Below are 12693 nucleotides of genomic sequence, written 5' to 3' on the forward strand. Positions count from 1 at the left end.
TTCCCTTAGATTCTTGGTATAAAACATGGCAATTTACTAAAAAAGCAACTCACTGTATAAATCTTCAAGAACTCTTTTTTAAGATTATATATAGATGGTATATGGTCCCTACACGTATAGTTAAATTTCAAACAAAGAATGGAGACAGGTGCTGGCGATGCCATCTCGAATTAGGATCGCATAAACATATTTGGTGGGATTGTCAAAAACTAACTCAGCTTAAGATAAAAATATCTGAGCTTTATTTGGAATTGTTTGGGTCATATTTGGAACTCTCCCCTCAAAGATTTTTGTTTCATTTAGAGTTTATAGATATTAATAGTAATGAGCAGACCTTATGGGTTAATATACTTTTGGCGTTTAAAATCTGTATTGCTAGATATTGGAGAAAACAGGATTTGCCACATTGGCAAGAGATTAAATTGCAAATAAATTTACAAAGTAATGTAGAAAAATATTTTTTTCTGAAAGAAGCTAACTCAAGAGAGAGGTATGAGTGCATTTGGCAGAAAAGGTTTCAAATAATAGATTAAAAATTCCCTGTGCAGTAATACAACCACAGCACTGCTCCAACGGCCTTTGTTTTAGATCGATTTTGGCCTTGATAATTTATAATCTCCCTCTCCTCCCAAAGAAACACTGAGCGTTTGAATACTTAAAATTATTATTTTTTAATGCTATGAGCTTTAAGGGAATACAACAAATATTCATATATGAATGTCTATGTATATGTTTCTATGTTGTTATGTACCATATGTATTTTAATGTTTTGTCTAACATCAGTCAGAGGAAGGACAGTGGTCATAAAAAGCATATTGTGGCATGTGAAGTAAAGGAAATATAGTTATGTTTCTCTATGAGAAACGTATCCACACATTTTTTCGCAAACTTTACATGCAGACCACGTGGCCTAATGGATAAGGCGTCTGACTTCGGATCAGAAGATTGAGGGTTCGAGTCCCTTCGTGGTCGGAGTTGCTGGAGCTTTGGTTCTGTTGTTCTTTAAAGTTCTTCCATATCAATGGAGGTCAGGCAAGTGGAAACCAAGATTTCAATAGTTTCTTTCCATGTTACGTGTCACCCAAGATCTTTAGTCCCTCTTGGTATGAAAGGCAGACATGTCAAAACTAAGATTTCAAATGTTTTTTTTCAATGTGCCATATGATCACCGAATGTAACCCCATCTTGGCCTACACGGTACCTCTACGGATAGTGCGTTGTTGCGAGATTTGATTCAATCAAAGTTGTCTGCAATTTACTCTTTCAAAAACTTTCAGCAAACATGAATTCTTTTTCCAACTATTGTTATGAAGACTTTGGCTCAAAGCGGCTCCATAAGAGTCACAGGCACCCTTGATTTTCTGTTGTACACTTCCTAATCTCTTTCCCCCAAGAAATCTATGTGACAGCTATTGGAAAGTATCTACACCTGGTTCGTTATTTTCACCTCTTTCGGTATGTCTTGTCTCCAAAGTGCGGAATAAGACTCTCGCGTTCCGTCCAGACCTCGTTGCTTAATGGGTAAGGTGTCTGACTTTGGATTGGAAGATTGCGGATTTGAGTTGTCTTGAGGTTGCTGGTGATTTAGATCCCCAGGTTACTGTTCTTTTGAGTCTAGAGATTGTACATTGCTGTCTTATGTTATGAAATCAATGTCTTCTGCAATGTACTCTTTAAACGCTTAAATTCAATCTTGGATTCTTTCTCAAAAAATTGTTGAATTAAACGAAGCTCAAAGCACAAAAAGAGATGACTGTCAGAAGTGGGATTTGAACCCACGCCTCCACATGGAGACCAGAAGACCCTCACAGAGAGAAGATAGCATTACTTGAGTCTGGCGCCTTAGACCACTCGGCCATCCTGACAAGCTACTGCTGCTACGAAAGAAGATATTTTTTTTACATAGTTTCAAGGCAAGGGACTAGCTCTTAGGGGACCTTTTGCCACTGCATTGGTTTAAAGTGGCTTCATTAGAGTCACAGGGTAAGCAGACTTGAGATCCTGCATGTGAAGGCTAAGATTTCACATGTGTTTTTTGATGTGCCATATGTCCACCAAACTTATCGCCCCCTGGGCATGCAGGGTTCTTCTACGTATTGTGCGTTGCCACCACCTTTAATGAAATCAAAGTTGATTGCGATGTACTGTTTCAAACACTTAAAAGCAAACTTTAATTCTTTCTCCAACTATTGTTATGAAGACTTTGGCTCCAAGTGGCTCCATAAGAGTCACAGGGCACCCTTGATTTTCTGTTGTACATTTCCTAATCTTTTTGCCCAAAGAAATCTATGTGATCATCCTTTGTATAATGTGCCACAGGGCCCACTACTGAAACACATTTCACACTAGAGTAAAATCTGTCAATTGTATTACAGACATTTTTCAGAGACAATTTGTGGATATTGCAACCTAAAACTAAACAAGCACATCAAATGCAGTCAACCACTGGAAAAAAAACACCACTCTAGTGGGACTCGAACACACAACCTTTGAATATTGGCATTATTTTCGCATCAAAACTTTAATCTTACAAACGGAGCGCTAAACTGCTTTCCACACTTGTGTTAGATAGTTCTATTGTTTCAGATTACCATAATTTCTCACAGACAAATTGTGGATATTTGGAAATACAATTTAATGCTTCAATTAAAATCTGTCAGATTAAGATCTGTCAATAGTATTACAGAAATTTTTCAGAGACAATTTGTGGATATTGCAACTTACAACTAAACAAGAACATCAAATGCAGTCAACCACTGGAAAAATAACAACACTGGTGGGACTCGAACCCACAACCTTTGAATGCCTTGTCAAGTGCTAGAAGTCCAATACGCTATCCACTGCGCCAAAGAGCCTCGATACGTAGACAGAAAACGTCATGAAACCACCTATCTGACTCACGCATAATCCTTCGTACATAGATGTTTCAAATGCATTAGTCGTTTCTGTGTCCTATGTTTGTCTGCGTGTTCTTAATTAACATCAGTCAGAGGAAGGACAGTGGTCATAAAAAGCATATTGTGGCATGTGAAGTAAAGGAAATATAGTTATGTTTCTCTATGAGAAACGTATCCACACATTTTTTCGCAAACTTTACATGCAGACCGCGTGGCCTAATGGATAAGGCATCTGATTTCGGATCAGAAGATTGAGGGTTCGAGTCCCTTTGTGGTCGGAGTTGATGGAGGTTTGGTTTTGTTGTTCTTTAGAGTTCTTCCATATCAATGAATGTCAGGCAAGTGGAAACTAAGATTTCAACAGTTTCTTTCCATGTTACGTGTCACCCAAGATTTTTAGTCCCTCTTGGTATGAAAGGCAGACATGTCAAAACTAAGATTTCAAGTGTTTTTTTTCAATGTGCCATATGATCACCGAATGTAACCCCATCTTGGCCTACACGGTACCTCTACGGATAGTGCGTTGTTGCGAGATTTGATTCAATCAAAGTTGTCTGCAATTTACTCTTTCAAAAACTTTTTTTTTTTTTTTTTTTATTAGACCACATCACATACAATATAAAGAAAAACATATATATAAGCAGAAAGTGCCGATAATAAATATAGCAGCATATGTATACATATATTCATCATTCCACTTATAAATATAGCAGCATATATGTGCAGATATTCATCATTCCACTTACAGAGAATGGAACAAGTTTTTCTACTTTGTATATATAAGTTATTGATGCGTCTAAAATTGCAATATAAAACATATACAACACAATTAGACCGGGATTACAGCAAAACTTCCCAGTCTATACCCCACAACGAGAAAAAGAAGAAAAACAAAAAAAAACCCAAAAAAACCCAAAAAAAACCACAAGAAAAAAAGAATCACCAACAAACCATCCATACAATACATTCAAACTGTCAAGCCAAGTTGATATAATCAGTATGTTTATACGTTATGTTATAAATTTGGGAGAATGTCAGGGTGCCGAGTCAGCCACGGTCTCCAGATGTTATGGAATTTCTGTAAACACTGGTGAGATAGAAAAAAGCCACGTTCCATCAAACATTGATGGCTGATTTGATTCACCACATGATCCAAAGAAATAGATAATGATTGTAGCCATTGTCTAGCTAAAATTATCTTCATGGCTAGCAAGCATTGTACTACAAAAGCCCTTTGGTTAAATCGAAATCCGTTTAAATCAAAATGTAGTAGGGCTCTTCGCATAGTAGGTGCTATGTTTTGATTTAAAGTATCAGAAATGAGCTTAAATATATCTTGCCAAATACTTTGGATCTGTGGGCATTCCCACCAGATATGGGAGAATGATCCTAAAGAAGAACGGCATCTCCAACAGAGAGGGGACGCATTATAATTAAATTTACACTGTTTCACCGGGGTTATATACCATCTCCACATTATCTTGTAATGCAGTTCAATCATGTTGAGGCAATGCGAAATTTTCTTAATTTCAAATAAACTACCAATCCATATATTTAAATCTATCAGACACTTTAAGTCTGATTGCCATGATTTTAATGCAATATGAACAAGGGGAGTTTCTATTTCTTCAAGCAGTATATACCACTTTTTTAGGCTTTTTAGAATAATTTCTGTAGAAAACATATCGCAGATCTTTTGACTCAAAATAGATGAGGACTGCACATACAAATGAGATCTAACATAGAAAGTTATCCTAAAGACATTGAAGGACTCCAGATTGCCGAATTCAAATTCCTCTGAGAGCTGAGAGAACGTTTTTGTTTTATCCTGTATCAAAATATCTATAATCCTTTTATTCCTATAGTTGGTCCAGTTTCTCAAATTTAATTGGGAGATATTATACTGGAGAGTTTCAAGCGGAGCTGTTGAAACTATTTTATTACGGAGGCCTAATCAAGGCTTAATATACTCCCAAAACTCCATAGAACTATGGAGAGTAATTGGTAGGTTATTTCTAATTGATTTAAGCTTAAAATGATGTAGCCAAAGTATGCATTCCAGATTTGAGAAGCCTGTCAACTCTTGCTCAATCACAAACCAATCTAACAACGGGAGCCTGACCGGAATCATTTGAAGAAGATATAACCATTTGGGGACTATATAGGATCTAATGACATTCATTCTACCAAGCCAAGAAATAAAAAGGCCTTTCCACTCTTTAATTTGCTTAATCAATTCATCTCGTAATTTACTAAAGTTAACTTCTATAATTTCCGAAATCTTGATTGGGATTACAACCCCCAGGTAGTCGATTTTATCGGTCGCCCAAGAGAATTCGAAGGATTCCTCAATGCTAGTTTTTGATGAAGCCGAGATATTCATCATTACAGCTTGTGTTTTTGTGATATTCAATTTATAATTCGAGAAGCTGCTAAATAAATTAATTTCGGCCATCAAATGATCAACTGAATTTAACGGATCATACAGAGATAGTAATATGTCATCCGCGTATAGACAAAGTTTATTTTCCAAATCACCAATTCTTATTCCTTTAATGCTTTTATTGAGTCTAATTCTCGAAGCTAATGGTTCTAATGTGAGAATATATAGCAAAGGTGCCAATGGGCAACCTTGTCGAGTCCCGTTATTTAATCTAAAACGTTCCGATTTAAAGCCTTGACCAACTACCATTGCGGTTGGTGTTGTATACAACGCCATAACAGCTCGAATAAAGCCTTCACCAAAGCCATAAGACCTCAATGTCTGTTCTAAGAAGGTCCAGTTAACCCGGTCAAAGGCCTTTTCCGCGTCCAAAGCCAAGAGGATTGATGGAATTTCATGAGTGGTTACATATTCTACTATGTCAATAATCTTACGGACATTATCACTAGATTGTCTTCCTTTTATAAAGCCAGACTGATCTCTACAAATTAACTGTGGGCACAATGGTTTTAAACGGGCAGCTAGTATTGAAGAGTATATTTTAGTATCCAAATTAATCAAAGAGATTGGCCTATAATCGGCACTCTTTCCCAGCTTTAGGTATAGGAAGAATAATAGCCTCCAACATGCCATTAGGAAAGGACTTATTTGCGCTGATTTCGTTGAACATACTTGTTAGGTGCGGAACTATCAATTTGGACAGTTTTTTATAAAACAGTGCTGTATATCCGTCGGGACCAGGAGCTTTACGTACTTTTAGTTTTTTTATCGCTACATTTACTTCACTCTCCAAAAAGGGAGCGTCCAATTGTTCTATCAATGTATCAGTCAACTTCGGCAATCTGGAGTCCTGCAGATATTGTCTCATCTGTACATCATCTTGGGATTGACCTACAATATTATACAGGGATGTATCAAACTTACCAAAAGATGTCCCAATATTATCAGGACTAGAAATATATTTATCCCCATCTATAAGTTTAAGAATTCGATTTTTTAAATTTCTATTTTTTAATTGGTTGGTAAGCTGTTTCTCTGCCCGGTTCCCAGCGTAGTAGAATTTTTGCTTTAACTTAATCAAATTATAATTTGCTTTACTTATTAAACGGTCCTCAATTTCTTTTTTGATTTTAATCATATTCATAATGTCTTGTTCTCCATGAGATTGACCGCACTTCCTTTTTAAATTACTCAATGAAATATATAGATCAGACAATTTTTCTTTTCCTTTTTTCCTATTATATGCATCTTTTTTAATTAAATATCCTCTCAAGACACATTTATAAGCGCACCAGATATTACCCAGACTCATATTATGCGTCAAATTCTCAAGAAAAAACTGAGTGGTCGTCTGGGAAATGTAATCAAGAGAATCCTTACAGCCTAATGATGATTCATTTATCCAAGGGCGTAAAGTCAAATGAAATTTCTTTTCTATTTCCAGACAAACTGGATCATGATCTGTCCAGGCTGCATTTCCTATACTAATGCGCTTACAATCTGAAATCACGTTCGCTGTAGTTAATATAAGATCTATACGTGAAAAAGTCTTATGTCGACCCGAAAAAAAGGTATAATCTTTGTCTGCCGGTCTCAACGTCCTCCAAATGTCATAGAGTTTATATTTACCAAGAGTAATACTGAAAGCATTAGATAAATTAACTTGATTTCTGTTAGGAGTTCTACCTCGGGGACTGGGAGTGTCCAATACTGCATCAGGAGCACAATTAAAGTCCCCCATACACAAAAAGGTTCCCTGGGTATATTTCTGAATTTTTTGTAGTGTGCCATTTAAGAAATGGTTCTGTTTATAATTAGGTGCATATATATTCAAAATAGAAAATAATCTCTCGTCTAATTTACACACTATGAAAACATATCTAGCGTGAGAATCCTTCTGCTTATAGATCAACTCAACTTTAATTTTATTTGAGATTAGGATAGCTACACCTCGCTTTTTCCTGCTAGGTAACGATGAATGTTCAAGCACCATATATCTTTTATTGTTCAGTCTGTAGATATCTGCATTTTTCAAATGTGTTTCTTGGACGCAACATATGTCTATATGATGATTATTTATATAATTGAATAGCGAATATCTGTTATGAGGCAGATTTAAACCTTGAACATTCAACAAAATAATCTTAAATAGATCTTCCATGTTTCGGATGGTTATTATAACTAACATAAACCTGATAAGGCTTGACACCCTCACAATCCATACATCCTACATCCACACACAAATAACACAATTTACAAAAATTAATGGAAGCCCAAATACTATCCAAACATCGGAGAAAAAACCCAACATTCTCCCAGGATATAGTAACTCCACCTTTTTGAGGAGCTATACGGGAACTAATCTATATTGAGGAAAGAATAATAAATAGACCAAATGGGTGAGGGGGGAAAAAAAAAACAAAAAAAAACCGAAAAAAAAAAAATAAACAAAAAAAAAAAAACTAGTGTATTTGGCAGTTAATCATATTAATCTTGTCTATGCCAAAATTAATCCTAAGTGATCAATAAAGATATCTTAGGGAAATAAGATCCCGTAAAAATATAAAAGATTTAAGTTATAAGTATAATTATGTGTTAAGTGGCATATATCGTGAAATTAGAAACACCATACTCCAAATGGTAAAATGCTTTATATCTAATTACATTTTTTTTTAAAACTAAGTGTGGATTAAATTATATCATTATTGCATATGTACATACCCTTCAAATCCATTAATTCACCAATACCTGTAGTTTAATAATAGCACAAGTGAATATTCCTCCTACACTCCTTCAAAAACCATATAATATGAGATTACACCTATATAATTTTGTATAAATAACACACACTAAAAAAAAAAAAAAAAATCCCCCCCCAGAAGTCGCGCATCCGCGAGATTATTATTGCAAACCATGTACTACATTTCCTTTAAGCCAACTCCTAGCTTCATCAACCGTTGATAGCTTAACTGGTTGATGCTGAGCGGACATAATAAACAATTTTACTGGGAATCCCCACGAGTATCTAATATTTTGCTCTCTCAAAATCTTGGTCACTTCTTTAAATTCAAATCTCTTTTGTCTAGTAAATAGAGAGAGATCTTGAAAGAACATTAAGTTTTGAAATTTATCTACTTTCGGAACATATTTACTTGTTGCCAATAATATTTTGTATCGTATAAAGAAAGTTGAGAAGCGAATAATTATATCTCTGGGTTTTCCTTCAGCAAGATTCTTTGGTTTTAACGTTCTGTGTACACGTTCAATCATATCGTCTCTATCAACATCACGGATGCCCATATCTAAAAACAATTCTTTCAAATACGTTCTGATAGAGTCCTGCTTAATATCCTCCGAAATGCCATGTATCCTTAAGTTCTTCCTGCGTGTGCGATCCTCGGCGTCATTTAATTTTTGTTCCAGGTTTCTTATGATGTTCTCTTTATGGTTAAGGTCATCTTTAATTGATTTTAACTCTAATTCAAGAAACTCATTCTTTTGCATAATTAGATTGAAACATTCTTGCGTTTTTTTAAATTCACTTTTCCACTCCATGTTCACTTTCATGAGTTCATCTTTAAATGAGTTCAGCTGAGATTCCATACATAATTGCAAATATTCTTTGGTAATCATTTGAGTAGATTGTGCTGCAGGACTTAAAGAGTGTCTTCCAATTTCATCAATAGTGGAATCAGATAAGCACACAGATTCCTCCATTTTCCTATGAACCTGGGGTGAAAATAGCATAGAAATCTTTTTTTCTTTTTTTTGGTCTAGATCTCTTTTCTCTCTTTTTTTTGATTTTGGATCCTCTCTTTTTGACGCCATCGTGTCCTCTTTATTATTGTAAATATCGAAATAAACAAATAAAACGATTATGACTATATTTTTTTTTCTTTTTCTTTTTCTTTTTATTTTTTACTTGTTTTTTCCTCTCCTTTTCCTTTTTTTTTTTTTTTCTTTCTTTTTTTTTCTTCTTATAACCACAGTTCAAGTATTGAGTGATAATCAAAATTTTATAAATTCATTAGTGAAGTATGTGTCAAAATTCATTAGTGAAGTATGTGTCAAAATATGAATCAAAATATATGATCCCAAAATCAATAATTTATATATAGACCATGATCCACTAGTTGATTAGAATCACAGAGACAAATCAAATTTCACCTCCTTCCAAGCTTGATTAGATTAAGGTGTCCTATTCCAGCATAATTATAATAATTAATAATTTAAATTAGATTTCAACATGATTAGAAGACGCAAGCCGTATCACGTAGTGGAGATAAACTGGATCAGTTAATTCCATCCAAATCTGAATTCATGTGTATAGATAATGGGTTGATAACATAATTGATAGCATGATTGATAGCATGATTGGTAAAGTTGAATTCATATAAAGGGATCAATTTTCTTACTCCTGTGTAGCTTGATTAAATTATAAAGTCTGTTTTCCAACATGATTAAGTTATAAAGTCTGTTTCCAACATGATTATAGTACTTTCAATATATTAGTATAATCATACATTTTTTCCCTTTTCCTTTTCTTTTTTCAATGGAAATATCCCTAGATCTGTTACCAAATTAGAATGTCCTCCACCATCATGATTGTAATATAGACAGGTTCCAAAAAATAATTCCAATCTTGATCCAAAAATAAATAAATAAATAAATAAATAAATAGAAAGTACTTTTGACGATTTCCAGGAACTCTGAAGATCCCACTCGGACACCTGCCACAGCTCCTCAGGATCAAAAATCTGTAGCGCGTTTCCCCGCCAAATATTAGATTTCTCTCGGTCTCATTCCAGCTTCCAGCATAACGGCAACATAGCCGAGTCCTTCAATATGGAGCATCAATCGGTAGCTGCCACACCTCAGGATGTTCTCCCGGGGTTGCTGCAACCGAAGAACTTCCAAGGAAGCCGGGGGAAGAAACCGTACGCTAGCCACACGCTGAGAGTTCGCAGCAAGATCGTCAGGCATACCGGGGAGGCAGATCGCAGGACGCCATCACCTGAAGTTCATCCCGCACGCTCCAACGCTCCACCCCGTGAGGGTCTCACGTCATCACACCACCGTCCAGTTTTTTTTTATCTTCTTTTTCCAACTATTGTTATGAAGACTTTGGCTCAAAGCGGCTCCATAAGAGTCACAGGCACCCTTGATTTTCTGTTGTACACTTCCTAATCTCTTTCCCCCAAGAAATCTATGTGACAGCTATTGGAAAGTATCTACACCTGGGTCGTTATTTTCACCTCTTTCGGTATGTCTTGTCTCCAAAGTGCGGAATAAGACTCTCGCGTTCCGTCCAGACCTCGTTGCTTAATTGGTAAGGTGTCTGACTTTGGATTGGAAGATTGCGGATTTGAGTTGTCTTGAGGTTGCTGGTGATTTAGATCCCCAGGTTACTGTTCTTTTGAGTCTAGAGATTGTACATTGCTGTCTTATGTTATGAAATCAATGTCTTCTGCAATGTACTCTTTCAACGCTTAAATTCAGTCTTGGATCTCAAAAAATTGTTGAATTAAATAAAGCTCAAAGCACAAAAGAAAGATGACTGTCAGAAGGGGGATTTGATCCCACGCCTCCACATGGAGACTAGAAGACCCTCGCAGAGAGAAGATAGCATTCTTGAGTCTGGAGCCTTAGACCACTCAGCCATCTTGACAAGCTACTGCTGTTAAGAAAGTAGATATTTTTTTACATGGTTTCAAGGCAAGGGACTAGCTCTTAGGGGACCTTTTGCCACTGCATTGGTTTAAAGTGGCTTCATTAGAGTCACAGGGTAAGCAGACTTGAGATCCTGCATGTGAAGGCTAAGATTTCACATGTGTTTTTTGATGTGCCATATGACCACCAAACTTATCGCCCTCTGGGCATGCAGGGTTCTTCTACGTATTGTGCGTTGCCAACACCTTTAATGAAATCAAAGTTGATTGCGATGTACTGTTTCAAACACTTAAAAGCAAACTTTAATTCTTTCTCCAACTATTGTTATGAAGACTTTGGCTCCAAGTGGCTCCATAAGAGTCACAGGGCACCCTTGATTTTCTGTTGGAAATTTCCTAATCTTTTTGCCCAAAGAAATCTATGTGATCATCCTTTGTATAATGTGCCACAGGGCCCACTACTGAAACACATTTCACACTAGAGTAAAATCTGTAAATTGTATTACAGACATTTTTCAGAGACAATTTGTGGATATTGCAACCTAAAACTAAACAAGCACATCAAATGCAGTCAACCACTGGAAAAAAAACACCACTCTAGTGGGACTCGAACCCACAACCTTTGAATATTGGCATTATTTTCGCATCAAAACTTTAATCTTACAAACGGAGCGCTAAACTGCTTCCCATACTTGTGTTAGATAGTTCTATTGTTTCAGATTACCATAATTTCTCACAGACAAATTGTGGATATTTGGAAATACAATTTAATGCTTCAATTAAAATCTGTCAGATTAAGATCTGTCAATAGTATTACAGAAATTTTTCAGAGACAATTTGTGGATATTGCAACTTACAACTAAACAAGAACATCAAATGCAGTCAACCACTGGAAAAATAACAACACTGGTGGGACTCGAACCCACAACCTTTGAATGCCTTGTCAAGTGCTAGAAGTACAATACGCTATCCACTGCGCCAAAGAGCCTCGATACGTAGACAGAAAACGTCATGAAACCACCTATCTGACTCACGCATAATCCTTCGTACATAGATGTTTCAAATGCATTAGTCGTTTCTGTGTCCTATGTTTGTCTGCGTGTTCTTAATTAACATCAGTCAGAGGAAGGACAGTGGTCATAAAAAGCATATTGTGGCATGTGAAGTAAAGGAAATATAGTTATGTTTCTCTATGAGAAACGTATCCACACATTTTTTCGCAAACTTTACATGCAGACCGCGTGGCCTAATGGATAAGGCATCTGACTTCGGATCAGAAGATTGAGGGTTCGAGTCCCTTTGTGGTCGGAGTTGATGGAGGTTTGGTTTTGTTGTTCTTTAGAGTTCTTCCATATCAATGAATGTCAGGCAAGTGGAAACTAAGATTTCAACAGTTTCTTTCCATGTTACGTGTCACCCAAGATTTTTAGTCCCTCTTGGTATGAAAGGCAGACATGTCAAAACTAAGATTTCAAGTGTTTTTTTTTCAATGTGCCATATGATCACCGAATGTAACCCCATCTTGGCCTACACGGTACCTCTACGGATAGTGCGTTGTTGCGAGATTTGATTCAATCAAAGTTGTCTGCAATTTACTCTTTCAAAAACTTTTTTTTATTTTTTTTTTATTAGACCACATCACATACAATATAAAGAAAAACATATATATATAAGCAGAAAGTGC

General features: G+C 36.0%; 4 non-coding genes across 4 annotated transcripts; 3 read left to right on the forward strand and 1 right to left on the reverse strand.

Annotated features, from left to right (window-relative positions):
• Nucleotides 1–899: 899 nt before the first annotated feature.
• TRNAR-UCG (transfer RNA arginine (anticodon UCG)) lies at nucleotides 900–972 on the forward strand. The gene has a single exon. It is a non-coding gene; the product is annotated as a tRNA-Arg (tRNA).
• A 782-nt stretch (nucleotides 973–1754) lies between these two features.
• Nucleotides 1755–1865, reverse strand: TRNAL-CAA (transfer RNA leucine (anticodon CAA)). Its single transcript has 2 exons — nucleotides 1828–1865; nucleotides 1755–1800 (listed from the first exon to the last, which is right to left on the reverse strand). It is a non-coding gene; the product is annotated as a tRNA-Leu (tRNA).
• Nucleotides 1866–3102: 1237 nt separating this feature from the next.
• TRNAR-UCG (transfer RNA arginine (anticodon UCG)) lies at nucleotides 3103–3175 on the forward strand. Its single transcript has one exon. It is a non-coding gene; the product is annotated as a tRNA-Arg (tRNA).
• Nucleotides 3176–12244: 9069 nt separating this feature from the next.
• TRNAR-UCG (transfer RNA arginine (anticodon UCG)) lies at nucleotides 12245–12317 on the forward strand. The gene has a single exon. It is a non-coding gene; the product is annotated as a tRNA-Arg (tRNA).
• The last annotated feature ends 376 nt before the right edge of the window (nucleotides 12318–12693 follow it).

The sequence above is a fragment of the Sceloporus occidentalis genome, unplaced genomic scaffold (genome assembly GCF_023333645.1).
Source record: "Sceloporus occidentalis isolate IW3139 unplaced genomic scaffold, rSceOcc1.0.p SCAF_102, whole genome shotgun sequence".
Classification (NCBI taxonomy): Eukaryota; Metazoa; Chordata; class Lepidosauria; order Squamata; family Phrynosomatidae; genus Sceloporus; species Sceloporus occidentalis.